This window comes from Telmatherina bonti (assembly GCF_933228915.1).
Source record: "Telmatherina bonti genome assembly, chromosome: 12".
Taxonomy (NCBI): Eukaryota; Metazoa; Chordata; class Actinopteri; order Atheriniformes; family Telmatherinidae; genus Telmatherina; species Telmatherina bonti.
This window is the reverse complement of record NC_136610.1, coordinates 14900652-14922953: the sequence shown is the minus strand read 5'-3', so window position 1 is coordinate 14922953 and position 22302 is coordinate 14900652. Positions and strand designations below refer to the sequence as shown.

The 22302-nt window shown below is 36.1% G+C and overlaps 1 protein-coding gene across 1 annotated transcript in view; it reads left to right on the top strand.

The window, feature by feature from the left end:
- Positions 1 to 22302, top strand: part of prom1a (prominin 1a) — a gene marked incomplete at both ends in the record, with an annotated part of 72362 nt that overhangs the window by 331 nt on the left and 49729 nt on the right. The window lies entirely within an intron of this gene.

The following is a 22302-nucleotide window of genomic DNA, read 5'->3' as shown; positions in this document are numbered from 1 at the left end:
AGTGGGAGATGGTTTTTACAGAAATCATCTGCGTGTCATATTTTCTAAAACCTTTTTTCCTTCTATTTTAGTGATTGATTTGGCATAAGAAGCACTCAGCTTGCTTTGTGGAATTGATCAAACAACCTAAGCTTTTACGTTAAAATGTTGCTTTTCATGGCAGGAAACATAATTTGCAGTTATGTACAACCCATAACATTAGTTTTGTGAATAATTCGGAACGAATGGCGTTTGTTTGACCAGATGTCTTGTCTCACTTCGTGGAAAGTAACCCGTTCTCCTGCGGATTTGTGCGTCACGTTCATCCACGCCGCGCGCCTCTCTGATCAGAGCCGTGAGGTGGCGTCCACACCTGCACCGCACTTTGTGTTGGCATGATTACACATTTACGCACCTCTTGCTGATACTAGCTGTCTGTCAGTTGCTGGTTTGCTCAAAATGCACCACATGTCACTGTTTCTTGTTGAACCCACTTTCAGAAACCTTTATAGTGGCTCTTCTTTGAGAAATGTTTGAACACACACACACACACACACACACACACACATGCAGGAGTGTGTTTAATTGGGTTGTAGATCTTCATAAGATTGAACTCTCCTCCCAGGGTCGGTCTGTGTCCAGCTACTCCATCGGAACGTTTTGGAGATTAGTAGTTCTTGGAGTCACCTTGTTAATTGAGTAATCCCATAAGCCCCTGCGCCATATGTTGTTGGCCCTTTAGTTTCCAGTTTGTCACCAGCATTTGGGGGTTCCTTGTCTAATACCCAGGAGCAGACATATCACTACTTAATGAAGTTTATTTCATTCATGGGTGAAGCTATTAAATGATACTTTGCAAGACTGGACTTCACGTGGAAGCTTGTTTGTTCTTTTTTGTTGTTGTTGTTTGTTCCAGTTTATCAGATAAAAGAGCTTTTAAAATGAAAAAGTCAAAATAAATAAAGATAAATGTGGGGGGGTTGAACCAGGAGAAGCAGGGGTTTAAGCAGCATGGCCACTTTAATCCAGAATCTGTTAGGGCTGTTTGGATCTTTGTTTGGCTTGCTGGATACTAACATCTTGTCATTTTTAAAGCATGTCTGTCGATGGGATTTGTCTGAGCACTTTACTGAGAGTCAGATACTGCTGCATAAGACTTGACCGGAAGAAGATCTGCACATGCTGTCGTTTCCACTCTAGCGGTTTTTGTTTGTGACTGGAGGTGATACAGATGTCACAGTACAGCTCTTTTTAGCCTAGCTGGATGTGGGTGTTCGGTCCCATCAGCCCTTGCTAGGAAACAGCATTTGCCCTCTCCAAGAAGACGTTAAACAAATGATTCACTAAAAGAACGGCCTAATAAGATATGCTCATGTTTTTGTCTGGCTTTAAATTGCGTCTCTTGCTCAGAGATTTGCAGTCCTGTGAGTACTTGTTGTAGTTTGCTGCCGTCCATTAAATGCAAAAACAAAAATATGGATTTCCCTTGGTTTGGTCCATTTGTTGTGTTCTGCCAGAGAGAGTGTGTGAAAATATAATTAAGCTGGTTTAGTGCAGTCACGATCTGATTGCTGCCCACTAACATGATGAGCTCTCCTGAAGTTTACTCCAACAGTTTTTCCAAGATGGTTTGTTCAGTTTCATTAAACAAATGACTAGAAACCAATGCTTATGAGTTTGAGTTGATTATAAGTCTATATAAAAGTGGAACCATAACAGCATGTTTGGATGTAGGAGATAAGTGGGGCCAAGCTGAAACATTTTATCACCCTCCATCTGTTGATCAGTAGCTGCCATTCGAGCACGCTGAGAATATTTTATACAAGAAAACCAAACAATTTAGCAACAAAAATACTGACTGATAATTCAAATAATTTTGAAACAAGATGCCTTTTTAGTTAAAGCAGATATTAAAATGTGTTCAAAGAAGTCCTAAAACTTGATGATTTTCTGAGGAACTGGAACATAGAAGACCGCATTCAGCCTTGTTAGTCTGAAATACCTATCCATATAATACAAAAGTAATTAAAGAGGTAATATCTTTAAATTTTAATGTAAATTAAAGCATCTTTCTCCCATCTTCATATAGAAAACACTGAGAAGTCATATACAGCAGTTAAGAAGTAAAAACTCCAGGTCAGAAAATGAGAGACACTCAATAAGTAAAATACTTGTAAGTACTGAGTGAAATGAGCCTAGACGGATTGCCAGGAACTATGGAACACTGAAAGTTATACATGTTTAATTTTTGATTTAAAAAAAAAAGAAATCTTAATTTCTTAGCTCATTTGAGAACTTTTTCTAAAAGGATAAGCTCTTCATTTTAAATAAATGTTATTCTCTAGTAGGGCCGGGCGATATAACGGTATATATCGTTTGGACGATTGAAAATGTAGTTTCATATGAGGCTCTATCGTTTATGCCACAATAAGGTGCTTTACTGCAGTATTTTATCTCAAGATGCGCTTTACGGCATGCACACTGTAATATATAAACAAACATTGAGAAAGACTATAGAAGACGTGTTTCAGAGCAGGATAATTCACTTAAAGATGACCAGCCAACCAAAACTGATGAGCTTGTTCCTAAAAGAGGGAAATTTCTGTGGATTGATGTGGTTTGGATATAAAAAGACCAACGTGGAACCGACAACAGACTAGGTCACAGTCCCAACAACGGACTCCGACACAACTAACTTATTTAATCACCTGCGCAAGAATCTGGATAAAGAATAGAATCAATGAGCAAATGCTGCAAAAGCAGCGTCAAGTGGTGGCAAAGGCGCTTATAAAAAACTCCAGACGGAAACACTGCAACAGGTATTTCCCTCTGAAACGTCATACGGCCGTAGTTCCCGCAGATGGAAGGAAATCACTGCTGCCTTTGCCAAGCACATCTGACAAAGAGCTGATGACTGACACAAAATTACACTGACAATTTGATATTGTTATGTATATCATGATGGGGATATAAAACAAGTTAAATGGGGATATGAGATTTTGGTCACTCGCCCAGCCCTATTCTATAGTCATTTGGCAGATGCTTTTATCCAAAGCCACTCACATGGAATAAATGATCTATTAACCTAATATGCGTGTCTTGTGGGTGGGTGGGAGGAAGCCAATGTACCTGGGGAGAACCCACACATACATGGGAAAACATGCAAACTCCTCATATAAAGGCCAAAACCTTCCACCACTCCCCAGCCAAGGATCAAACCAGTGACCTTATTGCTGTGAGGGTGCAGTGCTAACCACTACGCCACCGTGCTGCCTGATGAAATGAATAGTAGCTGAGATTTTGCCATTAAATTCACTGCAGCAGCTGAGATTTGTACAAAATTACAGGAATGTAAGTTAATACAGCTTAGAAATGAGCACTACCCTGTTTTATTGGCTTCAGTCTATAAAATAAACATGTCTGTGTATAACAAGCCTCCCTAGCATCACGTTTTACATTGTTTTAAATCTTTACAATCTCGCAAATGTTTGCTTCAATTGAATGACGTGTTCATCAAACAGTCTGCCAGCTCGTAGGAGGTGTTATTAACAAAGGGGCAGCAGATGTCTATCGCTGATGCCCACACAAAGCAAATCAACAGTGATATTTATTCTGTAACATTTCTCTGTTGGCCTTCTGCTGCACTGTGGAAGCCCACCTCCTTCACACCCACCCATACTCTCACCGACGTACAACATGCCGGTATACCTGTCACCAAACTGATGGACAAGATCAGAGCTTCATTTTCTGGCAGCAAATATGAAACATTCCTGGCTTCCTGCTTGCCTTATTTGAACATGACCAAATGGTAATGGGAAGAGCTCTGGTTTTTTGGGATTTTAGACTCCTGGTGCTGTAGAGAAAGTTGAATCATTGCAGAGAAACAATCTTGAGAAGGTAGAGAAAGCTTCCATAAACTGACGTGACTAAAAAAGGAGTGAAGTCATGACAGCAACTTATTCTCGTCTTTTACAGCTTATTTAAAAGGTTTTGTTTTACTGAGTTTCCACTTTCTCAACTGAAAGGCCAAAAGTAGATAAGTGGATAGAGTGTCACTATAAAGCATTTTTAAAGATTTACTCATCCAGGTTTTTAAGCATGTTTTATGATCATTATTTCATCATCATCAGAGCAATATAATAAAATCAGTAAACACGTTCGCACATTGTGGCAGCAGGTTCAGCTGCTCCCTCTCATTGTTCAGCTCCTTTAAAATCCCATTGTGTAAGAAAGACTCCCATTTAGTCGTGAGCTGATTGAAGGCAAACAAGCGAGTAGTGCTGTTTGACATTTAAGCACGCTATTACAGCTACCACAGCCGTGGAGAGTTACAGATGTGAAAATGTCAACATTTTGCACAAGTTGGAGTAAGCGTAAAGATTAAAGTGTCAAGGTTTTAAATTGCATTTCCAATCTTTTGACATAAACAGTGGTGGAAGAAGTTTTTTAAATCTATTTGCAGTTTATTTCTTGTAGATCAAAACAAATAACTGGATAAAAGGAAAAAAAAAGAGATACATTAAAATGAAAGACAATGGCCCATTCTCATTAACTCAAATGAACTGTTCATTTACCATATGGAGGTTTCTGAGCCTCTTTGATTCTGTTTCTCATTTCTCACAGTTAATCTCTCTGTAAGTCAGCCATCACTTGAGAATTGAGGTGCATTAAAAATCCTTCTGTATCATTTTATGCCTGAGGGTGACTGGGCCTGTGGAGACAATGCCAGCCACCACCATGCAGCAGATCCCTGTAGGAGAGAGTTTTCTCATTAGTGTCTGTGTTCCTTCTCATCAAGAAATCAGGTTTATGTGGGGTTCAGACCACAGAGGACTGTAGAAAACCTGCTGTTATGTCATGGAAAGTTACAGTTGCCAGGGAAACCTATCAGTCGACAGAAGTGTGTGATTTGGTTTTGTTTGTGACTGCGCTGCTGTGATCTGAGTTAAAAACACAGTGGGAGGATGTTACATTTTAGACCTCAGGTTATCTTGTATCAAACCAGTTTGGCTATTTTACAATCAAAAAGAAAACCAGGTGTTTTTGCCCAACAGAAAGGACACAGGCATGAAAGAAACTGAAAAAGCACTTCAAAAGATTTCAGTCTGGGGTCAAACATGCAATCCAAGTGCTTTGCAAATCACATCTGGAATTATATACTGGAACTATAAAACAACAAACATTTATTTTATGTCTTTCATGTCCTGAGGAAAAGATTCTATAAAATCGCCTGTTAAAGTTTAAATGCTTATAAATGTCAGTCATGGATTTTGGATATTGAAATTCTTACTTAGTACTTAATATTTTACCTCTGTGGAGAATTTGGTCTGTGATGCTTATTATAAACATGAAAGATTTCATGTTCCAGAAATAAAATATCACAGCTAAACAAATTGTCTCCTTCACGCATTCCTTCCTTTTACATTAACCAACTGAATCCATATGCTCACTGATGCTTTTCTGTAGAAGGTTTCAGTAATTATTTTTAAATGCGTCTCACCTACATTAGCATCATGTTAGCAGATGGGTATGAATTTGGCATCTGATCAGCTTCCCAAAGAAATCCAGCAGATTAAGTGAAATAAATAGCTTACGAGGCTGTGTGTGTTTTTCTCACTATTATTTTGGGATGTGGCCACGCAATTATATTCCACAATGCATGAGCCAAGAGCTCCAACACAATAGACACCCTTTCCACATTGTGTCTTCAAGGCGGGACTGCTGCGCCTGCGTTTCACCTTGCTGTTCAGTTTAAAAAGCGTGGAGGGAGAATTTGGGGTGGGGGCAAATGCAATGCATCTTTGAGTCAGCAATGGAGACACTCCTAGAGACAAGTAGTGTTGTGTGTATTCTGCTTTCACAGCAGAATAAGCGGCTTTAAACATGTACTCTGTAATCGCTCCTCTGACTGCAACGCCAGCCATGCTGTTTGAGAACACACTCTGTTGCAGCATTGAATTTCCTTTATTTGGCGATTATTAGCTAGAAAAGTCTGGATCACGAAGTAATTTCTTTGTGTCAATGCAGCATGATTTCTATGTGGGGGACAAAAGGAAACATTGGAAACATTTCATTCTATGTTACCTTCAAAATTTCTCTACACCTACATCTACATCTACACCAAATTTTCATATCATGCATGTGAATGGAAAAAAAACAAAAAAAAATAAAAAACATATGTTGTTTATTAATAAGCAGAATTCATTCAGTCATTTATTTTCTATACTGCTTGGTAGGGCTGTGACAATATGCTTTTTTTCCAATTCGATTCAGATTTATTTAGTTGCCAATTCAATTTAAATTGCAATTCTCACATTTCTTTGATATTGCTGATTTTTGTAGATTAAAAACAAAAAACTTTTCATGTCTACACTGTCCTCTCAGTGTTTTAAATAATTGTTTAAAAACTTATCAAACCAAAAAAATGTTTAAAAAGTGCTTGTTTTGATCACTTATTCATCACAAAACTTGTCTTGTGATATTTCTTCCGAGATTTTGATAAACATAGATTTTACTTTAAATAATGTTAATGAGGTGCGTGCTGATTGATCACTGAAGTCCAGCACCGGAAGGAAGGGACAGGCCCAGTACGTCCGATGCTAAAAACGGCAGCTAGTAATAGCAGCTAACTGACAGCAGTATCTTTCTGAATTCAACCATTTATGTTTGAGCCCGACTCTGACCCTGACAGAGAAGATACCAAGAAGGTGGAAGAAGCATGTTTACAACAAACTCTCTCTGAATGGTAAAGTTGTCATTTTAATGTCTGTTCACCTTGCCTGTAAAGTCAGATAGTATGTTGACAACTAGGCATGTCCTTCATGTTAATACATCTTAATTTTATTCTGTGTTGGATCATTTTTAAACTGTGAATTTACTTTTTGAAAAATCTGAATTTAGATATGTAAAAAATGAAGTAACGTTGCTCACATCATCATATTTCCCTACCAAACTTACATGTACACACCACTCCGAACTTACAGGCAGCCAGATAAGCACACACACATTTAAATGACAGAGAACTGCACAAAAACAGCATGTTTACTTTGGGTTTTATTTACCGTCATGTTTTATTTTAATTAATTAGCCTATTTAGATGTGCCGTTTTAGCCATGAATCTGGAAAATGTTGTGTTTTCCACATGACAGATCTCCGGTTATGTAGCCACCGTGAGGCCGTGTTACTGTACAGATAAATAACATGAAGGTAAATATCCTGTATAAATGAAGCATGACAGTACAGCTGCAACATCTTTATAAGGCTTCCTGCTGACCTATGTAGACCTGTGTTTTATATATGCAGCATCACCTACCATCTTTTATGTTATTCAAATTATCGTCTCTGTTAAGCTGCACATGTGGAAATTCTGCTACAATGCCCATAGAAAGAAAACTGGGACACAGCAAGATATTACTTATTACTGTACTTAGAAAATAAAATTTCTCCTTTTCATTTCTGAGGTGCTCAGACAGATGGATGAAGCTCCAAACTCCCCCATATCTGATCCTACATCCTGGCATGGAACCTGCCCATTTTAATGCTTTTTCATTATAAAATGAAAGAGACATTTATAAGTTATAAGTTTCTCCTCTATATCCAAAAAATTCAGAAATAAAGCTATTCAATTGGCAAATAACTGTAAAAGGTGATTATATATGCTCTTGCCATTTCATATTGCATACAACAAATATTAACTTTGCTGCAGTCACTTAGGATAAAAGCAATTGAATGAAAGTAAATACACAACTTTACTATATACACATTTCTAAATCTGACTTCTGAATATAAAATGAAAAGCTGAAGTTAAAAAAAAGCACATTATAACACAATGTCATTTTTATTGTAATACAATAAAAATTACATTTTTCATTCTGTTATTGATTCCATTAACACAGTAGCTGAGTTTTCTGGGTTAAATGTGATTAAATATTGTGTGTTGTGGTTCTGGAGCCACTGAGCAAGCCTCCAAAGAAATTTTCCTCTTCCTCCAGACTGAGTTGAGGCTTTTTCAGGGATGGCTGTTAGGACCAGGGAAAACTGGAACCATGGTATCAAGATGGTTCCATGGTTACCACTTCTGGTCAACGCCAGTACACATGTTTTAACTTAAAGAAGTGCAATTTCCCAGTGATGACCCCTTCAAAAAATAAAATAAAATACCCGGTTTAAAAACTCTATCCCTCAGTATGATATATATATAATGTTGTATAATCTTCAAATACATTCAACACTGAAGCATCCAAAGAATCTGCACTAATTATTGCCAATCATTGCTTACACTCATGCAGTTTTAAACATGCAAATTTAAACATGTCATTATTTGCTTATAATCTATCACACAAGCCGATTAACAACATTATACCTTATCAAACTAAACAAAGGCCAAATTAGAAGCAAAACAAATCACTGCTGGTGGATTAGACTGGATTTGCAGATGTATTGCCTTCAGCAGCTTCAGGAGATGTAAAGCCATGAGATCGTTCAGTTGAACATGTATGAAATTTAGACATGTTTAGAATAATTGTAATAACATTGAATTTTGAGAAGCTTAAATAGAAGTCTATCTCCATCTATATGAATATTCAGAAGACGTCTTAGTTCCGAATACTTTTAACACTGAGGTGAGGAATAGGTTGTCAGGATATCTGACTGCTCCCTCTCCAGGGTTTAATATGACTACCCAAAAAGCTAGAATAAGTCAGGGTTAGAAATTTAACTGCATGTACCCACAAGTTGTTCACTGAACTTGAGGATGACTGGATATGCTTCAGGCAGTGTTGGACAAAGTATCTGTACAAACATGATTAAAGAGAGTGGTGTTCAACTTAAAGTTTGCAGCTTGAGCCCTTCATCAGCAAACATCTGCCCTCCTGTAAGTAAGTGGACGCATGACCACTGGTCTGCTGCTGACCCTATGTGATAACATCAAGCAGAGTTATGACTCTTCTTTTATTTATTTATTTATTTGTTTTTATTTTATTTATTTTCTTTTTTAGGATTTTTTCCAGTCCCTTGCTCATTTTCCTAATTAGGGAGTTCATTAGCAGCAGGAACATCAGGGAAGATTATCATTAGTTGTTGTGATGATTCTCCAAAACAGTTTATTTATAATCACAGTGTTGGGCATATATGAACTATCTCTCCGTTCGTGATAACAACTCTGTGGACATATTTTTTCATTTTATCATTGTAACTAAAGAAATTGAGATGTTTTGACCTTTTTTGTCAGAACACAGCAAGGCAAACAAAAATCAGAAGAATTCCAACAACTTTGAAGTATTCTATTTATTTATTTATGTTGCCTACCCTTAGTATTATGGGTTACAAGATGTGTCACATTGGAGACAACAGAAGAAGAAGCAAATCAACAAACAAATAGAGACCAGTAGAAGTTGGTGACAAGCTCAGTTTTTGGAACAATGGTACAATCTTCTGGCAGCATCACTGTTGCTACTATAGCTGAGTAAACAGTTTGTATCGATCACATTGATTATGCAGCTCATGGTGTAGCTGATGAGTCAATGCTGGCTCGTGAGCTACCAGAGAGAAAGCAGTGGTTTAACAACTGCATCCTTCTTTCACCAATAAGTTAGAACCAACATGAGAAAAATGGCTACAGAGAAAACATGTCATATTTGAAGTTTATGATGAAATGGCTTAATTATTGTCAGAGGCCAAAACCTTATCAGTAGTAGGATCCAAAATTAGAAAATGTCTTTTTATTCATAATTCTTTGGCTACTTTCTCACCTTTATGGATGGTTGTTTTCAGTTGTAATAAAAGGAGTCTGTAATAAGCTGACAGGCAGGAGAGCTAATAAAGCAGAGGTTTTTTTCATTCATCTCATTGTCATTTATAAGCCTAAAATAAAAATGGTTACTATACAGATTTAGATAAATAAACACTGAACGACAGAAATTCATGCTGCCCTGGTGATCAGCTGTTAACTCAAAGCTAAAGTATCCACTTTTAAATGAAAATATTTGAGTTTACAAAAAGCACTGAGAGAGCATGGAGCTACTCCAAGCCATTATAATTTCTTTTTGGCCGACTGTCTATAAATTGTTTAATTATGCTGGTAACACACAGACAGACAAACAAACCAACGCTGCTGAATGCATGACCTCCACCTTGGCGGAGGTAACAGTGATTTTGCATCTCTGCAACATCCACTCAGCCAGTTACAGTATAGGATCCGCATGATGGAAAGTGATGTAAATGGTTCCGCTGCAGTGTTTTCATGCTGTCACTCGCAGTCATGTCATTACCCTGACAGTGATGGCCCTTGGCACGGAGACGCTTCAGGACACAACAGGACACACAGTCTTGCTCGCCTGCAACATAATGTCAACTGATTGCCAGAGGCACCATGTAAGTGTGGCACAGAGTGAAGAAAGGCCGTTGCAGGTTAAAAATGATTTCTCTCTCTATTTTCACCTATATTTCATCATGAGGTACAGTATCACAATTTAAAGAATATGCCTGTTGTAATTGTAGGATCCAAATGGAAAACACTGTTAAAAAAAATACTGCATAGATTCAAAGATAATAATTAAATATTCATTTGGCTTTAGATGAAGTGAGCTACATGCAGAAATAAAAGAAATCTTTATGCCTTAGTAGAATAACATGAGACAAGGATGTTTGTCATGGATAAGGCAAAAAATAAGGCTGCACTTTTAAAATATTTGCAACACTTTCTTTCTTTGCAGTTACTCTGATACACTCTCACACCACTAAAGCATGTGTAGCTTTTAGTTGCAAAAAACCTCAAAGGCATGTATAAGCATTTAGCAGATTATTATTATTATTATTATTATTATTTAGTATTTAGTATTTGGGACATTTTCAACATCAAGACTAATTTTACCATCAATGGTGGCACAACAACATTCAGAAACAATAATGCTGTAGTGTATCCATCAGTACACAACAGAAGTAACAAGACATAATTATTCATTTTTAAGCTATCAAAATATTGTCTGTATGCTGAAAGGACCTTCTTCCTGCCAGCGACTCTACAATGACCACATTTCTTAATTAAAAGTTGTAACACTGTGTTTGATGCTTCCATTCACAACTCATTTGTCTTCATAGGCTGGTAATACAAACTACACTGGCTTCGTCAACCAACAGGTGGAAGATTTAAGCTGCTGCTGCACAAGCTTTGTGGAAAAGATCATGCCATATAATGAGAACACAAAAAGTGATATTGTACAGCACTCTAATTCCATTTTAAAACAGCTTTCAGTTACATAGTTACATTGGTTCTCTTGAAGTCGATCCACAAATCTGGGATTATTCTTTCTGAAGGCTCGGAGAGACAGCTGAGGTGGCCAGTTCTGAAAGAGCTGATCCGAAGCTAAATGATTACTCAGGCATTGCAAGTAAAGCCACACATGCATAAACAAAAAAAAAAAAAACATAACATAATGAATTACTTTCAATCCCATATCCACCTGATGGACACAGAGATGACAAATAACAGTTTAGTGAAACGGGCATAATGATACTAAACTGCAAGAGAATTTATTTCTGTGCTTAAATAAATGTATGAGTCACAGCAGTACATGAGCCACGGCTTAACATCAAAACACTCTTAAAAGTAAAGTCATGAAAGTCAGACTGATAATTTAGCATTCAGCTCCAACAACCTGCAGCTCAGCTCAGCTTCGGCTCCATGTCTTAAATATACTCAAATGCAACTATAAACTGCATGGATGTTAAAGAAAAGTTGAATATACCATGTTTTTCAATGACTCATTAGATCAGGATGCTAAAATTACTGGTAATTTAAATATGTATATATATATATATATATATATATATATATATATATATATATATATATATATATATACATTTGACACTTAGAAAAAAATTAGAACACATTTAAAATCATACCCAAGTAATCATCCCCAAGTTAATTAAATAAATAAATAAAACATTGCTCTGAAAAAAACCAGAAATGAGCAGAATGCTTTCGCCTTTTAAGAAGAATCTGAGACTAGTTGTTTTCTTCACTCTGAGACCCCCTATAGTGACCCAGTTTTTTTTTGTTGTTTTTTTTTCAGTTTGAGTGTTGTGAGTGCAATGTCTGGTTTTGTGAAGAGCATGTAAATTACCATCACCTCAAACACACACTTTTATGACTAGAGGAGCTCAGCTGAAACAGCTTTCAAGGTGTGCGAACTGTTGAATTCAAACAGCACTTCATTGGCCCGTCACAATGTCGCCTGACACCTTTTGAAGTATAAAGCCATTGAATATACGTTTGAATGATGAAGACCGTCTTTACAGTGCAAAAGAGAAAGAGCAGATCAATAGCCTGAACAGACAGCTTTTGGATTATGAGAAAAGTGATGCATCTCATTTGGAAAGCTTTCTTCACTAAAAGCTGCCATATTAGCAGACTAGGTAGGGGGAGATAAGAGCTATGGTATAAAAAAAAAAAAAAGTTGAACATTTGAGACATTTCAATAACATAATAATGAGACCATCAGCCTAAGCTCTCTGCTATCTGACAGAGAGCAGGCGAGAGATGTGGAAAACCCGGAGTGAAAGCAAAAGGTAGAAAATCAAAGGATCAGTGTGGCAAGAAAGGCTGTGGGGATATCAGCTTAAAGAAGCAAGAAGGAGAAGAGTGAGGACAAGAAATAAACAGGGTGGTGTGTATTAGAAAAAAAGCTGTCACATCTCCATGTGCTGTAAAACTGGTTTCATTTGGGGAGCATCATATTTGGGTCAGGCCTGGGTAGCCAAGCAGCAGAGGCTGGGGGGGGGGGACTAAGCAAGCGGCTCAGGCTTGGTGAAGAGATGGCAAGTCATGCATTCTCTGTCGCTTTGTTCTGCTTCATTGGTGGGGGCAGTAGAGCCTGCCATGAGTCCACTCTGTTGACATGGTGAGTTGTAATTGCAGATGTGTGGCAATACAGAGTGGACCCGCCAACGCCATAGATGACGACTGTACCCTTAACGGTCCAGCTCTCTGCTGCTACTCATCACACCCCTTTGTGAGATCCTTGTAGCTTCCACTCTGCGGTGCTGAGATTTTTTGCTGAGAGCAACTTGTCACAGGAGCTTGGCTGTGTGACAACTAATTTATTTCTCACTAACAAGCTGCATGTCAAGAAAACTCAATTTGAAGAAAGTAGAATTGATCCTTAGCAGACTGTTGTCACCACATCCACACATGAGTTGATACAGCAAAGTGATCAAATGGTTTTTTAGGTGCTGCCCTGGCGCCAGACCAACTGAGTTTTACATTGGATTCATTTTAGCTTCATTCCTTAAGCAAGTCAATCAGAGCCACTTGCTGAATGTTTTTTATCATTAGTGGAGAAAGACACACTGTAAAGATTACTTGCTTACATTCACAGTTGACACTATAATACACTTTGGCATCCACTCTGAACCTTATCGTCCATATGTTGGGTCAAAAGTATCTTGACTGGCTGTATCTGGGAAGATATGATTCCATATGTCTCATCAGGTTTGATAGGCATTCATCCTTTTTGAGGCTTTGCATTGAATTTCTTTTATAGACGCATATGCATTTGAGCTCTCTATTGTGGTCCACAAGCTTTTACGTAACACTCTCTGACTTACGTGTAAAAAAAAGTATCATCAAATCAACTCAGTTACACAAATATGTAACACCCGGGTTTAAATTAGCTTTCATGGTGAATGCTTCACCCTAGAGAAATTTCCTGCTTGATGCGTCAGACTTTCTTTAGATTCAGAAACTTTAAGAGCAGGGACTTTACTTTATTAACACTGAAAATAGCTGTGTTACACAAGCATTCTCCTCCGAGCAATTTTCAGCTTGTTTGCAACCATGAAAAATGTTTTATTTTCATTTTGCTTCAACACTACTTTTACTTATGTTAAAACTCAGTCATAGATTTGCATACAGTCCAGCATCATGTTATATATTTTGAATATGCACAAAAATCTTTAAGGGCATATTGAATCTTTGACAAAAGAAAAGAAAGTTAATATATTTACTGTTTATTACTGTGTTATATGTGACAGCATGATTGTAGTTCATTCTTTTATTATTGTATCCACCAGTGGGGCTGAAGACAAGTATCAGATAATGTACATGGTTCTGAGCCAACTTTTTACCATAAAATACTGTAAAATTTCTCAGAAACTGTATCAAATATGTTACATACAGTACTATAGGGCTAATTTATTGGAAATTTCCCTGTAGTTTAAAACAAAAGTAAGTTTTTGACAGAAAAAATATCATCAAACTATGACAACAGGCCAAAGTTAAGTTTAAAAAAAGAAATAGTTGAAAGTAAATAGTTGTACAGTTTTGTTATATCCTGAGGTCAAATTCAAACCAAGTAGCTCAGTTGAAGTGGAGCAGCTGTCTGGCTCAGAAAGTCTTCACAGCGTCGGGTTATATGCAGCAGTACAAACAATGATTAAACCATTACAGCTACTTATGGAAACTTATACGTCCATGATAGCTGTAGAGTCAAAGTAGAAATACTGCCCTGACATTTCAGCTATTCATCCTTTCTCATGTCATCTGTCAGCGAGCTGTTGTTGGCTTGTCTCCTCTGATTGGTCAGTCTCCACACTGTGCAGGTCACTGTTCCTGTCCGTCACTGTCACCTTTGCAGCAGGGATTCAACCTTGATTAGCTGTTGTTAATCTGGGTTGTTTCTCTCTGCCAGACTGCAGAGTAAATCCTCTTGGCCGTCCATTGGTCACCATGCCAACCAGACTACACCACAGACTGATTGTCCTTTAGTCCCTCAACTCTCACTTAACTACTTACAGTAGCCTAAGGTTCAAATATCAGGCATGTGGCCAAAAAGACGCCTGCTGCCCGACTCATTAAGAGAGTAGCTATGAGCCACGAATAAATAGTTCATCAGCTATGTGCGCTGTGCTCCTCCTTTCTACTTTCCCTTCCATACAGAGGCTGGCATGCATGACTGAGCCACAGTTATTTAATCCTCCATATATATCATTAGATAGTTTTCAAGAGGTTGATGATTTATTCTAAATAAGTCACTTAATTTGTCTGAATTTTTGTACATAAGTGTTCTTAACTAAGGTCAGACATTTATATAGAGACATTTATAGAGAGACTATTTAAGGTTTTTTTCAGTATTGCTGAAATTGATTACAATAAGAGGTCTGATACAAGTAGAGGTTTGACAAATGTAACAAATGGTTTCTTAACATATATGACACATTCAAATGTATAATTAACAAGCTATATTTATTGTTCAGATGTTGTTCTCTAGAACCTTTTGGGAAAAAATTATATAGGTATGACTTTGAAAACATTCAGCCTTCAGACACAAGCGTGTCAATTTTGATTTCTTTGCTCTCATGCTGCTTTTTTTGTTTTGTTTTGGCAACATGGCATCTGAACAATCCTGTTTTTAGCTTGAACAGCACATCACTATATCACTTTTAAAGCAAGATTTTTTTTATTTGTATATTCCCTGCTTGTTTTTCACTTTTTTTTTTGTCTCCCTGATTCACTAACACTACTACATCACTTTTACTTGACACTAATCCAGAAGCCACAAAGAGCACCAACATGAGAATAAAGAATCAATTGGAACAAGATCAGCAACCCTTTTTCATTTTACTCTTAAATGAAGTAGTATTGAGTTCTTGCCAGTGTCTTTATGTTTAATATCAATCATGTTGTCCTCTCCTTTTCGAGCATGCCAGAAAAGTGTATGTGCAGAGTATAACGCAATATAACGCCACAGTGGGTGTCACATTTTCCCGATGGTTTAAATCCCAGGTATACCTAAAGTCATTCTGCCACTTTTCAAAGTGAGCAAACAAGATTAAATCAAGTCTCTGTGCAAGTCTCTGTGTCTGTTGCCACGTCTCCCAGATTTATTTTTATCTTCTTGTCTTTGCGTGAGGATACACACAGACACACACAGTCATGAATTTTCACCCATCAGTGTGACTTCCACTTGAGAGGAGACTCTTAAACTGATTAATTCTGAAGTATTTGCCCAATAAGATTGCTGTGGAAAAGACATGTCAAATGCAGGAATCTGAGAGTGACGACTTGTCTTCAGACTTGAGACAATACAACTACATGTTTCAACTACATGTACATCTTGCTCATAGCTTCATGTGTGAAAAAAAAAAAAAAAAAGACTCCAGCTGCTTCTATTTCCAAGAGACCCAGCTGTGAACATTGAAAGGCTCTCCAAACTCCTCTAGATGCAAACTATATATCTGAAGATGGAAACTTCACCAGTCAAAGCATTAACATGCAGGCTTTAACAAAAGGTCATGACATAAAAAACAGGAATTGTTCTTTAGTTAATTTTACTTTGAGGTAGTTGAGGTCATCCAGTCTAATACTGTTTTTATTAGTTACAGCATGGAGCTGTATTTTTTGCATGTTGGTGGGAACAGTGTTACCAGGTTACTGAACAAAAATATTAACTGTTTTAAATTAAATGCCTCTCCACCTCGTCAGTTTGATTGTGTGTGTCCTCCCTTGTCTTTGGGTTGTGTGAAGATGAGCCAGATTGTCTCTCCATAGTTACAGATTCTATGGTAACGCAGTGTTTATCTGGTGGAGAGGTGTTTTTACACCAAGCTCATGGGAAGTCAGCTCTAATACAAACAGCTGTTGTCAGCTGAAAGACAAAAATATACACAAATGCCTGTTCTCCTTCATTAGAGACCTGCTGGTTAAATGTCAACATACGATAAAAATAAATCACTAAAACAGAATAAGAATGAAAAATCTCTAAAAGAGTTCATATTATTTTATCAGAATCACAATAATATTTATCACGCTTTGTATTCTGTGTCTTAACCGATGGTTTAGTAATATTTGCTTGTAATTTATATTTGTAATATGGTGATAATGTTTATAATGATAATGGTAATGTTGGTCATGATTCACATTTAACTTTCATCTACATTTGATCTATTATGATGTCGAAAACAATTGTTATAATCAACAGCTACTTTAATGGTTTTGTTTTTTAAGAAGCTTGGATTTTTGTCTTTTTTTTAATTCAAAGTAAAGTTTGAATAAAGAAAAATATATGGTTTGATGTTTTCATCATAACTTTTTGAAACAAACACAATTCAATGTTTTTTTTATTTCATCCAAATGAATTCCTATAAATTTAATTCATAACTTTAGTAAAACCTGACAACTGCGTCATCTTTAAAGTAATTCCCACGCCAACACACTTCCTCCTCCATGCTTCACACACATGTGAATACTTTGGCTGTCAGTGACTTGAACATAAACATCTTATTTGAGATGTTTTGTTTCTTTTTTTTAAATGAATGCCTGATTCATAGAATTCATAGATCCCTTTCAAATCGTCGTTACTGAGGTGCATCTGACATTAAATCTTTTCATGAATGGTGCTCACTGAAATGGACATCTAAAAACCTCTTCCCTAGTATATGCATGGGCAAGGATGGTGCATTTGTACATTAGCTACTTGTTTGGACAGTCAATGAGTCATCCTTTTTACTTCCATCCACTGACTGAGAACATATAACTAAATAAATACATTTACATTAATTTACATGTCCTTTGAATGAAAATGGAATTAAATATGAAACTTATTTGCAGTTTTGATGATTTATGCATGAAAGGTTTAAACATTTTTTCTCCTAAATCTGTTAACCCTATAAGGTGGTCTGTTTTTGCATAATGTAGGGAGTTACTTTAAGACCAATAATGATAAACAGTTATTAATCTTCAGGAGAATTTTTCATTTTGTGGACTACCATAGGTGTTAAAGGTGCCTAATGGTGCATGCGGAGGTTACTGTGAAGATGTGTTATATTTTAAGTCTGTTTTTAGTATCATACTGTTGAAAATATTAAAAATGCAAATAAACCATTGTATGCATGTTCAACATTTTCATCAGTGCCGTATGTTGACAATTGTTCATCATATGAACTAAGAATTTCTCTATTAATCTTCATTTTGGACAGTAAACACAGCAATGTCAAGCCAGTTATCCAAAAATACTGATGTTGCATAGCAACAGGTAAAATGAGGAGGAGCTGCTCCTTGCATGCTTTTAACACTTTTTCTTTCTAGATATCGACAAAAATGAAATCGTTGTGTGGGATCACAGCATCAGACCGAGACACCTCCTCAAAGTGTCAGAACACGCTTCAGCTGTAAAACATGTTAGAAACACACACTAACATGTAAATTATCGTACTGCATTAAAACATGCTAAACAGTGTGGCTTGTACTTTGCTTGTCATTTTTGTGGTGCATCTTTTTCTATGAGGTTTTCTGTTCATAAATAACTGTTGAAACAATAATAACTTGCCAAAACCCTATATGGCAGTCGATGGATGCTTTAAAACTTGGACTGAAACTTTTTTTTTTTTTTTTCACGGTATCTTGGAATCTGTGGAATAAAGAAAAATACCATTTTTAAAAAAGGGGGAAAAAAACAGGTTCATGTAGCAGCATTTGATTCATTTTTAGTTACTAATTTTTTCAGTTGAACTATTTTTGCCACAAATTCTTGGACAACTTACTTGTTTATGTTTAATGATGTGTGTGTAACAGTTTTTCCTGATAAAAATGTAATGACTGAAACATTGCTATGAAGGGGGTCGTCACTAGTGATTAGGGATTTGTTATCTTTTTCTTTCCCACATTTATTTGGTTTTTGCTGAAACACAACCTACATCAAGACTTCATCTTCTTCTTTTGTGATGCTACAGTGTTGAAATTGACCACAAACAAACTGAAAGCCCCAAATTTGAAATAGATGTAAAATGCTAATGCTTAAGAGCCTCCTACAAAGCTGCAGTATCCCTGGGCTTGATCTATATCCAGTGCAAGAGACTTGTCTATCCATGCTCCGTACACACTTTGAATGCAGATATGCAATAGAAGATAAATCATTGTCAGAAGATTTGGGGAATGTTATTGCCTCTTTTGCTTCACATATTAACTCTTTGCACGCATGCAGCTAAACACACCCAAGCATGACGAATCAAACACAAACACAAACACAATCCAGAAAGCTGTCACACACAAAAAATGCCCCTTGGCTGCAGTTTCTGCATATTCATGAACAGAATATGCAGCTTCTCAATTTACTAAGAGGAATAAACTGTAAAATGTTTCTTGCATCTAAAGCCATCAGATGCATAAAATAATAGATTTGTTTTACTGATTTTACCAAATACAATTGTGTTCCACATCGATGATAAAAAACTGTTTTCTTGCAGAAGCTTTGCCTGAAATCTGTTTGGCTGTATGTTCCCTGAGTTATTACGCAGGACTGAAACAATGACGGCCCAAGCAGAGTTCCTGTTTGTGTGGGTGTTACAACTCCTGCTGAATTCTCAGCAAATCTCTTTCATGTAAATGTGTCTGTGTGTGTCCTCTGATAACTTTGTGAGGAAGAAACCACGTAACTGACGACAGTGTCCCACTGTTCAGGAAAATCCCCAACCGGCTGCCTGCTTTGTTGCACCGTTCGCCTAACAAGCAGCAAGGCGCTGAATGAAGGCCGGTGTAGTAAAAGTATCTCATGGCCTGGCTTACTCACTTATTTATTAATATATTTCTTTTATTAAGCCTGTTAGCTACGGGTGTTGTCGCACATGACTGCTGCAGCTTAACACTGGGAATATTAGTTTTGTTGATTCGGCTGGTGACTTTTGGATCAACTTGATTGGTTTTTTTTCCCTCAGCCTTTTTTAAAAAAAAATTTTTATGCATCTCGGTTATATATATTCTGTCAGCCATGCTGCCATCAGAAAATCCTCTTTTCTCCAGTAAAGGCACAATAATGAAAGCATGACAACTTTAGGTTCCTCAAACTTGGTAATTTACTTGACAGCTGATGTTTTGGGTTTTTTTTTAAACCCAGCTTCTAACACCATCTATTCATTTTTACACTCCTGAATTCACTTCAGTCCATTTCCTGTTTCTTATTTTCTTCTGTCCACATCTTTTCTTCATTTTGCTTCCCAATGTTTCTTCCCTGTCTCTTCCTATTTCACATAGCCAGGCTTTACATTTTAGCTGTTTAATTCCCTTTGTTATGCAGAATAATTTAAAATAAATGTAAAATGAGCTTAAATTATGACATCAGCAATTCTAACAGCATGTAATCTGACAGGCAGTGAATTTATTTGCTTTTCTTCCATCTCCGTTTGCTGACATTTTTCATTTCCAGTGTGGTTTCTGCAATGCGCCACAGGATGTTTTTGTCTGTTGCACTGGCAGGAAAAACCAGAAAGGACTGGATACTGTATTCAGCAATGCAAACCAGAGCTAAATGAGTTTGTTGGCCAAACTTTTAACTTACAAACAGGCAGGTTGCAGTAATGTCAAAGCTGTCTCCTTATTACAAACATATGACAAGACATTTTAATAGTGCTCAAGATCACAGAAGCAAACAGTTCCACTTCAGTGCTGCACCTTTTTTTATTTGGCTTAACCCTAGCAGGTAGCTTAATGGAAAATTCAAACCCTTTTCTGTGCCTTTGAGAAACAGTTTTTCATCTCCTATAGAGCAGGCTATTGACCCTGACTTGATGTTACATGATATTTCTGAATAGCTGAGTCTGTTTGAGCCTTACCACAGTATTTATAATGGGAATCTCTGCTCCAATAACAGCCACAGGATGTCCCATTGGTTACGGAGACAGTGCACAGAAAAGGCTGGGCTTTCATTATACACAAATGCTGATATGAAAAACTGATAATACAGAGCAGCATCTCTGTAAGGTGAGGCAGTCATCTGCCTCACCTTACACCGGTTAGAGCAGATAAAAAGGAATCTTCTTCATATAGCTGAAGGAAAAATACTAAGATTTTTTCTTTGGTATGTACATAAGATATTTAAGTCATTGTTGAGTCATTGTTCCTTCATATGAGATCTGCCCTGCTGATCTCATATGAAGCAACGAATTGCCAAATAAACATACAAAGAAAATGACTGGTTTGACCATCTGTCCTGTTGTCTCACTTCAAACAAAGAGCAACCAGACGGAAACAAATTCACACATTCAGTTTAATAATCACAAGAGGTTGCATGAAGATAAGCATTTAAAAAAAAGACTAAATTTATTTCTACAGACATGCATGGTGTGTTAACTCTGATAAGATCTTATATGCTATTCAAAACATCTGTCAATAATGTCAATAATTGAAATAATACAATGTCACCATGTATCTGTATTTAAATTCAAACCTAAACAATGTTCAGCAAGGTAATATCTGCTATTTTATTTCTTAGGGTACGTGTACACAAAATGTTGTGGGAGTGACAGCTTCACATTGTCTTTGTTTTTACTGGAGTGTTTCTGCTGCAAATCCTTGCAAACAATAGCTGCACAGATGAACTTTGTGTTTATTCTATTCCGTAACATAAAAAGCTGCCCTGAACACCTCTGACAGATCATTTAATCCATCCTAATTGCCTTTATTGTTTTTTCATGGACACCCAGTTATTGTTCGTGGCAGAATTAACACACTAATTTCCAGTCTATCTGATGAAGTGTTTTTCTTTCTTGTATTACTTTAATTATTATTGGGGGGTTTTAGGCACTGTCAGTTGTCCATAGACTTTTTCTTTGCTTGTTTTCAGCCATTTACAGGGAAACAAATTTATTTTACATACATACATACATATATATATATATATATATATATATATATATATATATATATATATATATATATGTGTGTGTGTATATATATATATATATATATATGTGTGTGTGTATATATATATATATATATATATGTGTGTGTGTATATATATATATATATATATATATATGTGTGTGTGTATATATATATATATATATATATATGTGTGTGTGTATATATATATATATATATATATATGTGTGTGTGTATATATATATATATATATATATGTGTGTGTGTATATATATATATATATATATATATATATATGTGTGTGTGTATATATATATATATATGTGTGTGTGTATATATATATATATATATATATATATATGTGTGTATATATATATATATATATATATATATATATATATATATATATATATGTGTGTGTATATATATATATATATATATGTGTGTGTATATATATATATATATATATGTGTGTGTATATATATATATATATATATATGTGTGTGTGTGTATATATATATATATATATATATATATATATGTGTGTGTGTATATATATATATATATATATATATATATATATATATATATATATGTGTGTGTATATATATATATATATGTGTGTGTATATATATATATATATGTGTGTATATATATATATATATATATAT